Below are 12,728 nucleotides of genomic sequence, written 5' to 3' on the forward strand. Positions count from 1 at the left end.
TCTGATGGAACTTTTTAATTAAGCGAGGTGCATGGATGTATTCACTAGGTTCCAATGATATGTCTTGAGGACCGTATCCCTTCCAATCAACTAAGTAGTATAGTTTGGATCTGGTGTATTTTGAGTCTAGGATATCCTTTACTTCAAACTCTGGTTCTCCGTCAATTAATTATGGTTTTGGTGGTGTTGTAACCCGAGTACCAGGTTGTACCGGTTTCAGGAGTGATACTTGAAACACAGGATAAATCTGCATAGTGGGTGGTACGGCTAATTTAACTGCCACTGGATTTATTATGGATTCAATAGAATAAGGTCCCAGATATCGGGGATGAAAGGTCTGAGTCCCTTTCATGGGCACATATTTTGATGCTAACCAGACCTTGTCTCCAATTTGATAGTCGGGGGCTTTACTACGAGGTTGGTCAGCGAATTTCTTTTGTCTCTTCTTGGCTTGGAGTAAATGTTCTGCTGCTTCTTTGAAGGGCTGGGAAATAGTTGTATGTAGGGTTTTAACCGCTGGCATTTCCAAAGGGGTTGGGAGATCCAATTCTGAAGTATGTGGATGTCTACCATATATAGTGTAGAAATGGGTTTGTCCAGTGCTGGTGTGTAATGAATTATTATAGGCATATTCAGCTATCCATAACAAGTCCTTCCAATTTCTTTCCACTTGATGTAACATGCAACATAAGTATTGCTCGAGGGTTTGGTTTGTTTTTTCTGTTTGGCCATCTGTTTGAGGATGGTGACTTGTGGATAGTCGAATGTTAATTTGGGCCATTGAACAGCATTTCCTCCAGAAGTTGGATACGAACTGACTACCTCGATCTGAGATCAAGACCGATGGAAAGCCATGTAGCCGTACGATTTCCTCCAGGAATACTTTTGCTAAACTGGATGCATTTGGAAGACCCTTAAAAGGAATAAAGTGTGCCATTTTAGAGAACAAGTGTACAACTACTAAGATGATATTGAATCCTTGACTGGGAGGTAGATCTGTAATGAAATCAAGGGACAGTGTGTGCCATGGTGCGGGAGGAATTTCCAATGTTTGGAGAAGACCAGCTGGTTTCTGCTTTTGGGACTTGTTTTGTGCACACACACCGCAAGATTGGATAAAATTGTATGATGTCTTTACGCCATGTGGACCACCAATAGTTTCGTTTTATTTTAGCTAGAGTTTTGGCAATTCCAGGTTGACCTTCAATCAGGGAGTCGTGATAACCCGAAATAACCTGCTCTTGTAAATCTTTACTTGGCAAGTATAGACGGTTCCTAAAATATGGTAACTGGTCTTTAATGGTGTAATGTTCTCCTTAAGAGTTGGATCTTGTTTTGGAGTTCACCCTGTGTCAATGTTGTCGTAAGACCCAGGAGTTTGTCTTCTGGAATGATGGCTACTGGATCTGGAGTTATGTATACCTTTTCATCAACACCCATGCGGGACAAGGCGTCAGCCTTTCCGTTTCGGACTCCTGGCCGGTAGTTATATTCAGCGAAGAAAAGAGCCCACCGCAATTGACGAGATGATTGAGCTTTTGCTGTTTTTAGGTATTGCAGGTTTCAATGATCAGTTATGACCGTGACAGTATGTCTAGCACCAAGGAGATAGTGCCGCCATGCCTTGAAAGCTGATTTTATAGCCAAGAGTTCTTTGTCTGTGATAGCATAGTTGAGTTCGGGAGGTGTGAATTTTCGTGACCAGAAGGCCACAGGACTGGCCAGGTCCTGGGTCCCTTTGTGAGAGAACAGCTCCCATAGCCATGCTAGAGGAATCTGTTTCAACTATATAGGGGAGGTCTGGGCGAGGATGCCGTAGAACTGGAGCAGAAGTGAATTTTTTCTTAAGTTCTTGAAAGGCCTTCTCTGCTTCTTCGGTCCAATGGAACTTTTTATTGTTTTTTCTCAATAGTGATGTAATTGGATGCATTATTTGGAAAAAATCTGGGATGAATCGGCGGTAAAAGTTTGCAAAGCCCAACATACTCTGGATTCCTTTAAATGAAGTTGGTGACGGCCAGTTAAGAATGGCATCTACCTTGTGCCTATCCATTCCTTTTGGTGTGAGGATAAAACCGAGGAACTCCACTTCGGTGACATGAAAAGAGCATTTTTCGAGTTTAGCATACAGTTTATGTTGGCAGAGTTTAGCAAGGACGGAGCTGACATGCCTGACATGGTCTTCTTTTGTAGCAGAATACACTAAGATGTCATCAATGTAAACCAGGTCACAAACGTCGATTAACTCTCGCAAAACATCATTCATAAAGTACTGGAATGCTGCGGATGCGTTGCAAAGTCCAAAAGGCATTACCTGGTATTCATACAAGCCGTATATGGTACGAAAGGCGGTTTTCCATTCGTCTGCTTTCTTCACTCGAACAAGATGGTACGCCCCCCTAAGGTCCAGTTTGGTATAGATTTGGGCGTCTTTCACTTGATCCAATCATTCTGGAATAAGGGGCAGTGGGTAACGTTTTTTTACTGTGATCTGGTTTAATGAGCGATAGTCGATGCAAGTCCTCAAATCTCCTTCCTTCTTTGGTACGAAGAATAAGGGGCTGGCTGCCGGTGATTTAGATGGGCGGATACATCCATTTGCTAGGTACTGATCAAGATAAGATTTCAAATGGAGGTTTTCTGGTTCAGTAAGTGCATAGATTCGGCATCAAGGAATTTGCGCACCAGGTATGAGGTCGATCTGACAATCGTAGGGCCTGTGCGGTGGTAGAGTGTTGGCTTGTTCTTTCTGGAACACGTCTTGAAAATCTTGGCATTCATTTGGTAGAGTACTAGTCACACTTAATAACAAACGCTGCCGTACTGGGAGCAGCAGATGTACATAGTCTGTTTTCCCCTTTTCTTGGTAATAACAGGTGCGAGCACAATCATCGGAAAAGGCCAACTTCTTGGCACGCCAATCTATTAGAGGGTTGTGAGCTACCAACCATGACATCCCTAAGATTAGTCGAAACTGAGGAGCTTTGATGAGATCAAATTTAATAGATTCTCTGTGTCCATCGTGGCACAGTAGTGTTAGTGCTGCTTTGCATTAGGTTACTGGTCCAGAAGCTATTTCTGTCCCATCAACAGTAGTAACTTTTTCAATAGTCGACTTAGAGCATAAGGGAAGCCCCATCTCTGCTGCCAGATCTTGGTCTACATAATTCCCAACTGCTCCGCTGCCTATGTATGCTTCGACTGCATGCATCCAAGACGGTTGTTGGTGATTGGACAAAATTACTGGTAATGCAAAGTGTGGGGTCTGTGGCTCATCCTTCTCGCTCGACAAGCGGACCTTTACGCTTGCCGGGGTTGGTAGTTTTCCAACTCCTTGTTATTATCTACCTTCTCTGTGGCTCCAACAGTTCTCCTTGGTGTTTGTTGAGACTTGAGTGTCGTGTAGGCAGTAGAGGCCTCCGTCCCCAAATGCCGCACAGGGAGAACTAAAGCAACTCTCTGTGCAGCCGTTGAGGTCACAGGCGAAGATGTTCAAATGTCCAAGTCCGGGAACGCGAACCTCTGGGACCCCACACTGCTGCAAGAAAATGCGGATTAAGCACCAAGCAAGAAACAGTAACTACAGTATTAGAATAACCGGAAAGGTCTTACCAATCAGGGTCAAGGAGGGGATGAGGAACCTAGTGGAGAGGTCCGGGGCCCACGTGGACGGCAGTACCCCAAGAGGAGTAGGCTCAGTTGTTCGCCTGTCAGCAGGAGCTGTGGAACTGTGAGGCAAGGAGTTCAAAGAACCAGGGTGCAAAAGGGTGATCCAGGAGGCAGTCCGATAACAGTCCGTGGTCGAGAGCCGTGTATCAATGTGCAAACAAATCCGAATGGGTAAATCCAAGAGGAGTCCAGTAAAGCAGGCCAGGTCGATTCCGTGAGTGATCCAAAGATGATTCAAAGTCCGTAGCGCCAAACAGGATGCAGAGCACAGCTGAGAAGCAACGAATCCCCAGGTTTCCGGGTTTATGTACTCGCGCTTCTGGTCACGTGATGCGTGGCATGGTCACGTGATCGGGCAAGAGCATCACGTGACCTCACAGTCCCGCGATGCGGAAGCCCAGGGTTAGCCCTTCGCGATCCTATGCGCCAAGGCAATTGCCAATGTAGAAACGGCCGTAGTCTGACAGCCGTCCTATTACGAACCAGGCGCGGGTGTGCCCGCAAGACGTGTGTGAGTCCACGTGAGTCCCGGGGAAGGGGGGAAGTGAGAGAAGGGCGGGACTGGGGATGAGGGAGTGCCCTGGGGACCGCATGATGAGGGATCGTGACAGAACCCCCACCCAAAGGCCCACGACCCCGTGGGCAGGAAGGGTGATCCCGGTGGAAGCGAGCCACCAACCGGGGAGCGTGGACATCAATAGCAGGAACCCAAGAGCGCTCCTCCGGACCATAACCGACCCAATCAACCAGGTATTGCAAGCGCCCCCTGCAGACCCGGGAGCCCAGGATGGAGGAAACCTCATACTCGTCTGGGGAAGCCAAGGACACCGGGGCAGCAGAGGCGCGCAAGCGGGACGGGCTGGACACGGTTTGAGAAGGGAGACATGAAATACAGGGTGCACCCTCCAAGAACCCGGGAGAACCAGTCGGTATGTGACAGGGTTGATAACCCGGGAAACCACATAGGGACCCACAAAACGGGGCAACAACTTCCTACAACCCACTAGCCTCAAGTGACGAGTGGAAAGCCATACCCGGGAACCCACCGAGAAAGACGGAGCCAACAGCCGTTTCTTATCTGCCTGGACCTTCATGGAAGACTGAGCCTCACGGAGATGTAAAGCAGTCTGGTCGTGGATAGAGGACAAATCCCTAAGACAGGCGCTGGCGGCCGGATTGGTGGAGGCCGCAAGGTCAGGGATCGGTAATGTGCGGGGATGTTGGCCATAGAGAACATAGAAGGGGGAGAACCCAGTGGATGCATGAACCGCATTGTTATAAGCGAATTCAGCGTGTCGGAGGGCACGCAACCAAGAGCACTGTTGTTGCAGGATCAGACAGCGGAGATATTGTTCCATCGTTTGATTAGTCCTTTCGGTCTGACCATCCGTCTCCGGGTGGTAGGCCGAAGAGAACCGGACATCGATACCCAACAACCTAGTTAGGGCGCGCCAGAAGCGAGAAGTGAATTGTGATCCCCGGTCTGATATAAGGACAGAGGGTAACCCAAAAAGACAAAAGACGGTATCAAAGAACAGGGTGGCCAGGATGGAAGCAGAGGGGATACCCTTGCAGGGGATGAAGCGTGCCATCTTTGAGAAGGAATCCACCACCACCCAAATAGTGTCGTAACCCTGTACCCGAGGGAGTTCCGTGACAAAGTCCATGGTTACCGTATGCCATGGTTTCGGGGGCACTGGTAAAGGGAGAAGCAGGCCTAACGGACGACCCCTACGGGTTTTGCATTGTGTACAAATGGTGCATGTATTGACGTAACAATCCACGTCCCTCTTCATGCCCGGCCACCAACACCAACGCTTCAGGAGGGATAACGTACGGCGTTGGCCAGGATGACCATTCACAGGGGCATCGTGCGACCATTCCATTGCCATGTTGCGTGTGTCGGCAGTGGGCAAGAATAGGCGGTTCAGCACAAACGGGAGGCCATCCTGGAACACCGGATCCCACTCAGTTAGTTGGTCGGGATGTAAGGACACCCACTTGCGTACTGCGTCCACTAAGGGCATCGAGGGAGTACATAGACAAACGACCTTAGTGTCGTCCAACATTGTGTTAGGGTATACGGGAAGAGAGACCCCCCCGGGAGAGCGGGACAGCGCATCGGCCTTGCCGTGTGCGGAACCAGCCCGATGCCGAATTTGGAAATCGAATGCTGCGAAGAAAAGGTGCCACCTCACCTGACGGCTGTTAAGGCACTTCAGGGAAGCCAAGTCCTGCAGGTTCTGGTGATCAGTAAACACCGTGACTCGATACTTGGCGCCCAAGAGATGGTGTCGCCACACGCGGAAAGCGTCCATAACCGCCAACAACTCCTTCTCGGTCACGGTGTAGTGTGACTCGGGGGTGGTAAACTTGCGGGAATGAAATGCAACAGGGTGCAGACGACCCGTGGCCTGACATGCTTGGGATAAGACAGCACCAAGAGCAAAGGAGGAGGCGTCAGCTTCCACGATAAAAGGGAGTTCAGAGTCGGGATGCTGAAGAACAGGGGCTGTGGTGAAAGCAGTCTTCAGTGAATCAAAGGCCTTCTGTTGTGTATCAGACCAAAGGAAGGGAACTCTAGGACTGGTTAATGCAGTGAGGGGAGACACGATAGAAGAAAACCCAGAGATGAATCTCCTGTAGAAATTCGCAAAACCCAAAAAGGACTGAAGGGCTTTCAGGTTCGCAGGAATAGGCCAGTCCAAAACCGCTTTAACCTTGGAGTGGTTCATGGACAACCCCCCGGGAGTGATACAGAACCCGAGGAAATCAACATTACCAACGTGGAACAGACACTTTTCCGGTTTGGCATATAGTGAGTGTTTCTGTAAGCGTGTTAACACCTCACGAACGTGTCGCACATGCTCTTCCAGGGATTGAGAAAAGATTAAGATGTCATCGAGGTAAACCACGACGTAAACATCTAAGATATCGCTCAGGATATCATTCATAAACCTCTGGAAGGTCGCCGGGGCATTACATAGCCCAAAGGGCATGACTGTATATTCGTATAGGCCGTACCGGGTACAGAAAGCGGTTTTCCATTCGTCCCCGGAACGGACGCGGACCAGGTTGTAGGCTCCGCGGAGGTCCAGTTTTGTAAAAATGGTAGCGTGTGTGAGTCGGTCCAGCAAGGGCGTGATGAGGGGAATAGGGTACCGATCTTTCCTCGTGATAGCATTCAGGCGTCTATAATCAACACATGGGCGTAGATCGCCTTCCTTTTTCGGCACAAAAAAGATAGGGCTGGCTGCAGGCGAGGTGGATGGTCGTATGTGCCCTAAGCTCAAGGACTTCCTAATGTACTCCTTGAGAGTCATTTCCTCGGATGGCGAGAGGGAATAGATCCGCCCCGTGGGAACCACTGTATCAGGGAGTAGATCGATGGGGCAATCGTACGGGCGATGTGGAGGCAGTGTTTCAGAGGAGCCACGATCAAAGACAGCTGCGAAATCTTGATAGACCTGGGGAACGTCTAGTGCCACTAACCCGACTACGTGTTCTGATGGTGTATCTTGCGGATCCTGTACTGTAAGATGAGCTATAGCCTGGGCAGGATTGTCGCTGTGTGCGTCTGTGGGAAGACAGAAATGCTGGCAGACAGCCGACTCAAAATGAACCAAACCCAGTTTCCAATCAATGAGGGGATTATGTTCCTGAAGCCAAGGGATTCCCAGGATGAGCCCAAACTGTGGCGTGGTGATAAGGTCAAAACTAATGGTCTCCCTGTGTCTGGATTGTATAGTTAATAGCAAAGGGGCTGTTTGTTGTTTGACTGGGCCCGAAATCAAGGACGAGCCATCTACAGCCTGTACCGGTTCAGGCCTGGTCTTGGTCAAGAGGGGCAGGTTCAACAAACGGGCCAAGGAAATGTCGATAAAGTTTCCCGTGGCCCCAGAGTCAATTATCAGAGTAACAGGATGTGAAACGGACGCTGTGGGCTGTAGAGTGGCTTGTACATGAATGGGCCGGATACGTCCGAAAGAGGGTGTAGGGTACGGGGTGTCTGTGGTATAGCTCGATCCTGTCCCCGGTACTATGATCGAGCTATCTGAAAACCCCGTGGCTTGTTTTTGGGACGACGTGGGCATTCCTTAACAAAATGACCTAGGGTGCCGCAGTAGTAGCAAGCGTTATCCGCCCTCCTGCGTTCCCTTTCCAAAGGAGATATCGGACTCCTGACCCCCCCGATCTGCATGGGTTCTTGGGAGGAGTCAGAAGAAGGAACTGTCATGGGAGAAGTGGAGGAGTGAGTGAAACCTGCTTCCGCTCTTCTTTCGGACCTACGTGCGTCCACCTGGAGTGACAAGTCAACCAGATCTTGGAATGCAGTGGGTAATGAGGGTACTACCGATAAGGCGTCCTTCATAGGGTTGTTGAGGCCCCTATAGAAGACGACTGCTTTCTTGCCCTCTGGCCAAGAGGTTTCAGCGGATAGCTGGTTAAAACGGGTTATGTATTCAATGAGAGAACCCCTACCCTGGCACAAATCCAGAAGTTCCAGATCTCGAGATTGGGCCTTGTGTCTAGTATCAAAAACCCTGGACATCTCGGTGACGAGGAGATCGAAGTCATATAAGGCCGGGTTATCGTTCTCCAATAAGGGGTTGGCCCATGCAGCGGCAATCCCAGCTAAATGGGAAAGGGTAAATGCCGCTTTCGTGGTGGAATCTGGAAAAGCCTGAGGCCGGCACAGGAAATGCAACTTGCATTGGTTTAGGAAGGTCCTAAATTTCTTGGGATCCCCGTGGTATCTCTCAGGGGCCGCCAATGGGAATGGAGTAGGTAGCATCATGGGAACGGGATTCTGGGGAACAATCGGAGGTGGAACAGGTCGAGAAACAGAGGGTGTGTCTCCGAATTCTACATCTGGGGGTAAAGGGTGTCTGGCACTTTGTATGTGGTCGAGACGTTGATGGATAGCCGTGTTGGCTGCCGCCATATCGGCTCGTAGCACTGTAATGGCTTGGACTATAGCAGACATGGGGTCTTCAGCGTTCCCCTCCATTGCCTACACGACTATAGGCTTCTCAGTCTGTTGAGACTTGAGTGTCGTGTAGGCAGTAGAGGCCTCCGTCCCCAAATGCCGCACAGGGAGAACTAAAGCAACTCTCTGTGCAGCCGTTGAGGTCACAGGCGAAGATGTTCAAATGTCCAAGTCCGGGAACGCAAACCTCTGGGACCCCACACTGCTGCAAGAAAATGCGGATTAAGCACCAAGCAAGAAACAGTAACTACAGTATTAGAATAACCGGAAAGGTCTTACCAATCAGGGTCAAGGAGGGGATGAGGAACCTAGTGGAGAGGTCCGGGGCCCACGTGGACGGCAGTACCCCAAGAGGAGTAGGCTCAGTTGTTCGCCTGTCAGCAGGAGCTGTGGAGCTGTGGAACTGTGAGGCAAGGAGTTCAAAGAACCAGGGTGCAAAAGGGTGATCCAGGAGGCAGTCCGATAACAGTCCGTGGTCGAGAGCCGTGTATCAATGTGCAAACAAATCCGAATGGGTAAATCCAAGAGGAGTCCAGTAAAGCAGGCCAGGTCGATTCCGTGAGTGATCCAAAGATGATTCAAAGTCCGTAGCGCCAAACAGGATGCAGAGCACAGCTGAGAAGCAACGAATCCCCAGGTTTCCGGGTTTATGTACTCGCGCTTCTGGTCACGTGATGCGTGGCATGGTCACGTGATCGGGCAAGAGCATCACGTGACCTCACAGTCCCGCGATGCGGAAGCCCAGGGTTAGCCCTTCGCGATCCTATGCGCCAAGGCAATTGCCAATGTAGAAACGGCCGTAGTCTGACAGCCGTCCTATTACGAACCAGGCGCGGGTGTGCCCGCAAGACGTGTGTGAGTCCACGTGAGTCCCGGGGAAGGGGGGAAGTGAGAGAAGGGCGGGACTGGGGATGAGGGAGTGCCCTGGGGACCGCATGATGAGGGATCGTGACAGTGTTTCACTGGACATTCTTTGAGGAAGTGGCCTGATTTTCCGCAATATAAGCATAATTGCTGTTGCCTTCTCTTGTCTCTTTCAGTTTTAGTTAAAGGGGGCTGTACACCTCCGATTTGCATGGGTTCTACCGTGTTTTCCAATGTACATGGAACATTATCCTTTGACCGGCCATACACAGCTCGAGTGTCTAACCTTATCCGGTCCGCTTTTCGGTCTTGTAATCTGTGATCTAATTGCACCACAAGGTTGATGAATTCTCCACAGTCTTTAGGTGGGTTAACCACTCGAGCAAGGACATCATTTAGTTCCCCTCGTAGACCCCGATGAAATAGTGTGGTCCTTTTTTCCTCAGGCCACCCAGCTTCATTGACTAGTCTGTTAAATGTTGCTATATATGTAAGCAAGTCTTGACTTCCTTGACGGAGTGACAAAAGTTTGTTGTCTAATGCTTGGCCTTGGGTATGACGAGCAAAGAGTTTTTCCATCTCCATCTGGAAACCCCCAAAGTCATGTAACAACGGGTTATCCTGACTTACCAATAGTACTGACCAATCCGCAGCACTGCCACTCAGATATGACAAGACAAAAGCAACCCGCGCTTGGTCATTAGGAAAAGCCCCAGGTCTGCAAAGGAAATGAAGACACTAGTTCATGAATGTTGCATACTTCTTGGGGTCCCCTGTAAATCGTTCAGGTGGAGCTAAAAGAACTGCCCCAGGAAGGGTTATTTGTACTGCATTGGTGGAAGAAGTTGGTACAGGTGCTGGTGGAATGTTACCAGGTTTGTAAAAGGAGGGAAAGGGGTTTCCTCTTTTATTTTTATAGAGGGGCCTGAATCTGGAGGAAAGATTACACTGTGGAGAAGGGAGTGGGATCAGGCTACCTCTTCCTCTGAGATACTTACAGGTGTGGCACAAAAATACATGTAAACAGATCCTAGTACTTGAGATCTGTGTTTTTATTGTAGTAGAACACAGCCTTAAAAGTACACAAACTTATTTATTTACACACAGGGAACAGTTTCCTTTTCTTAACATACAAACATATAAGTACAAAAGTCCATGTTGACATTATATTGTCTCATCATATAATGTAGCTGTTTCATCGACATAAGCAATGTGAGGATTAGTACATAGTGACAGAGTGCAATGTTACTAGACATGCACCTATCGAGTCTTATGTTCCTCTTAGTTTGAATAAGAATGTCTTGCTTCTTTCCTTTTAGGTATGGAAAGGTATTTTGGTGTTGTCATGCAGTTTGAAGATGAGCATGGGCCGGTAGGCGAAAGCGCAGTGTGCGCGATGCTGTCCGGTGAGCAATGCGCGATGCGCTGCGCTGTTTTTCCTTTTATATTGCTAACTTGTGTCTTTTCTCTCCTTGCAGGTTGCGATGTTCCTGGCCGAGTGCCGTAATGTTCCAGCGATGATACTGACCAGGAGATGACTACCCAGGTAAGAATTATGTGGCTTTCTTCATTCGGGAGGAAACGTGAGTAAACGCTTACTAATGCTGTCTTTCTTTCACATCTTTCCAGGTTATGGTATTCCAGGATGCATGCAGTGCCGGATGATGGAGTTCGTACCTTCAGGTGAGTGGAACTGAAGTCAGCGATGGATTGAAGACAGGATACTGTTCCAGGTAAGTTTCGTAGTGTTCTTTCTCTCTCGGCAGGTCCTTGGTTTCAGGTAAGCTGGCATCAAAGAACTGGACACAGTGAACGTTACACTGCCCACAGCAGAATAACGCGAAGCATGTTCTGCTGTTTGGGTGCGGTTTAAATAGTCTCAGGTAAAGTAGTCCAGGTAAAATAGTCCCAGGCCTGCCACACCCAAAGTAGTCCAGATAAAGTAGTCCCAGGCCTGCAACACCCAAAAGACTTGACCGCATAGCTCAGTTCCTTGTAACTGAGCTATGTGTGTGCCTCCATGTTGGTTGAACCTCCCCCCCCAAGTTAAATAGTCCCAGGTAAATAGTCCCATTCTAATGTTGGTCTTCATGATGGTTATGTGCCAGGACTGACTCCAAGAGTGTCTTGGATGAGGTTTTAAGGCCTTTCACCTGGCCCTAACTGGAAGGCTGACTTGCCACTAAGGGCCAGGGGCAAGGGTCATGAGACTTCAGCACAGTAGCAGGGCTTCACCAGGCAAACCAACAGTCCAGGAGTTGCAGCAGGCGTCTCTTCCATGTTCTTCTTCGGATTCCTTCGTCCAGTGGTCGATTCTGCCTTCCAAGCCAAAAAGCCTTGCCTTTTATGCTGGTTTCTCCATTCATTCCAGCTTAGCTGTCAATCAAACAGCAGGCTGGCTGTCCTTGCCGAACAGCCAACCAGCCAATCACCTTTGGGTGCATTCCTGTAACCAAAGGGATTAAGCACAGGGAGTTTCTGGCACCTCCCTCACTTCCTACCCCTGCCAGACATACATACTGGAGCCAGAGGCAGGCTTTACTCGTGAATCCCTCCAAAGACAAAGTGAACAAAGGGACCACACCTGGTTTGGCGCACAGAGTAAATCTCAAGAAGGACCTTTCCAGCAAGAAATGGTGAAAAGAAGACCGGGGACATTTTGACAAAATGGGCACCCGTGGGTGCTTTACTGCAGCTGCGAATGCAGCCCCCGGTAAAAAAAACAATGCTAGTAAAAAGTAAACCACTGCCACCAGCCATTAATTATAGAAAGGGTAACATAAAAATGTTACATGAGAAACTAGACAAAGGGGATACAAAGTAACCCGTCCAGCACCTTATGGTAGTGTGTGCTGGGTCTAGAAAGTTACACATTTTAAGTGAAGTCAATTTCACTTTACTGCTCTTGGAAACAGTAGTTTATCCAAGAGAAGGCATTTAAACCTTTGTGAAATCTAAGAGGCTTCCCTGTGCCACTGCACTGAAGGAGATGCGAGTCAAAATGCAAAGATGAGGCCTATGGAGTTTGTCAGACTCCAAAACCAAAAAGAAATAGTGTTTAAATCACAGTAAAATACATCAGAGAGTGGGGAAAAAGGTCTCACTCTCGCCAGGTTAAAAATTAAAAAGTCCTAGAGTCCAGAAAAAGTGCTCGGGATCTCTAAGGTAGAGAAGATTTAGCACATTTCTGAGAATTCTCCCCAAC

This window comes from Ambystoma mexicanum, chromosome 10 (assembly GCF_040938575.1).
Source record: "Ambystoma mexicanum isolate Mex_15411 chromosome 10, UKY_AmexF1_1, whole genome shotgun sequence".
Taxonomy (NCBI): Eukaryota; Metazoa; Chordata; class Amphibia; order Caudata; family Ambystomatidae; genus Ambystoma; species Ambystoma mexicanum.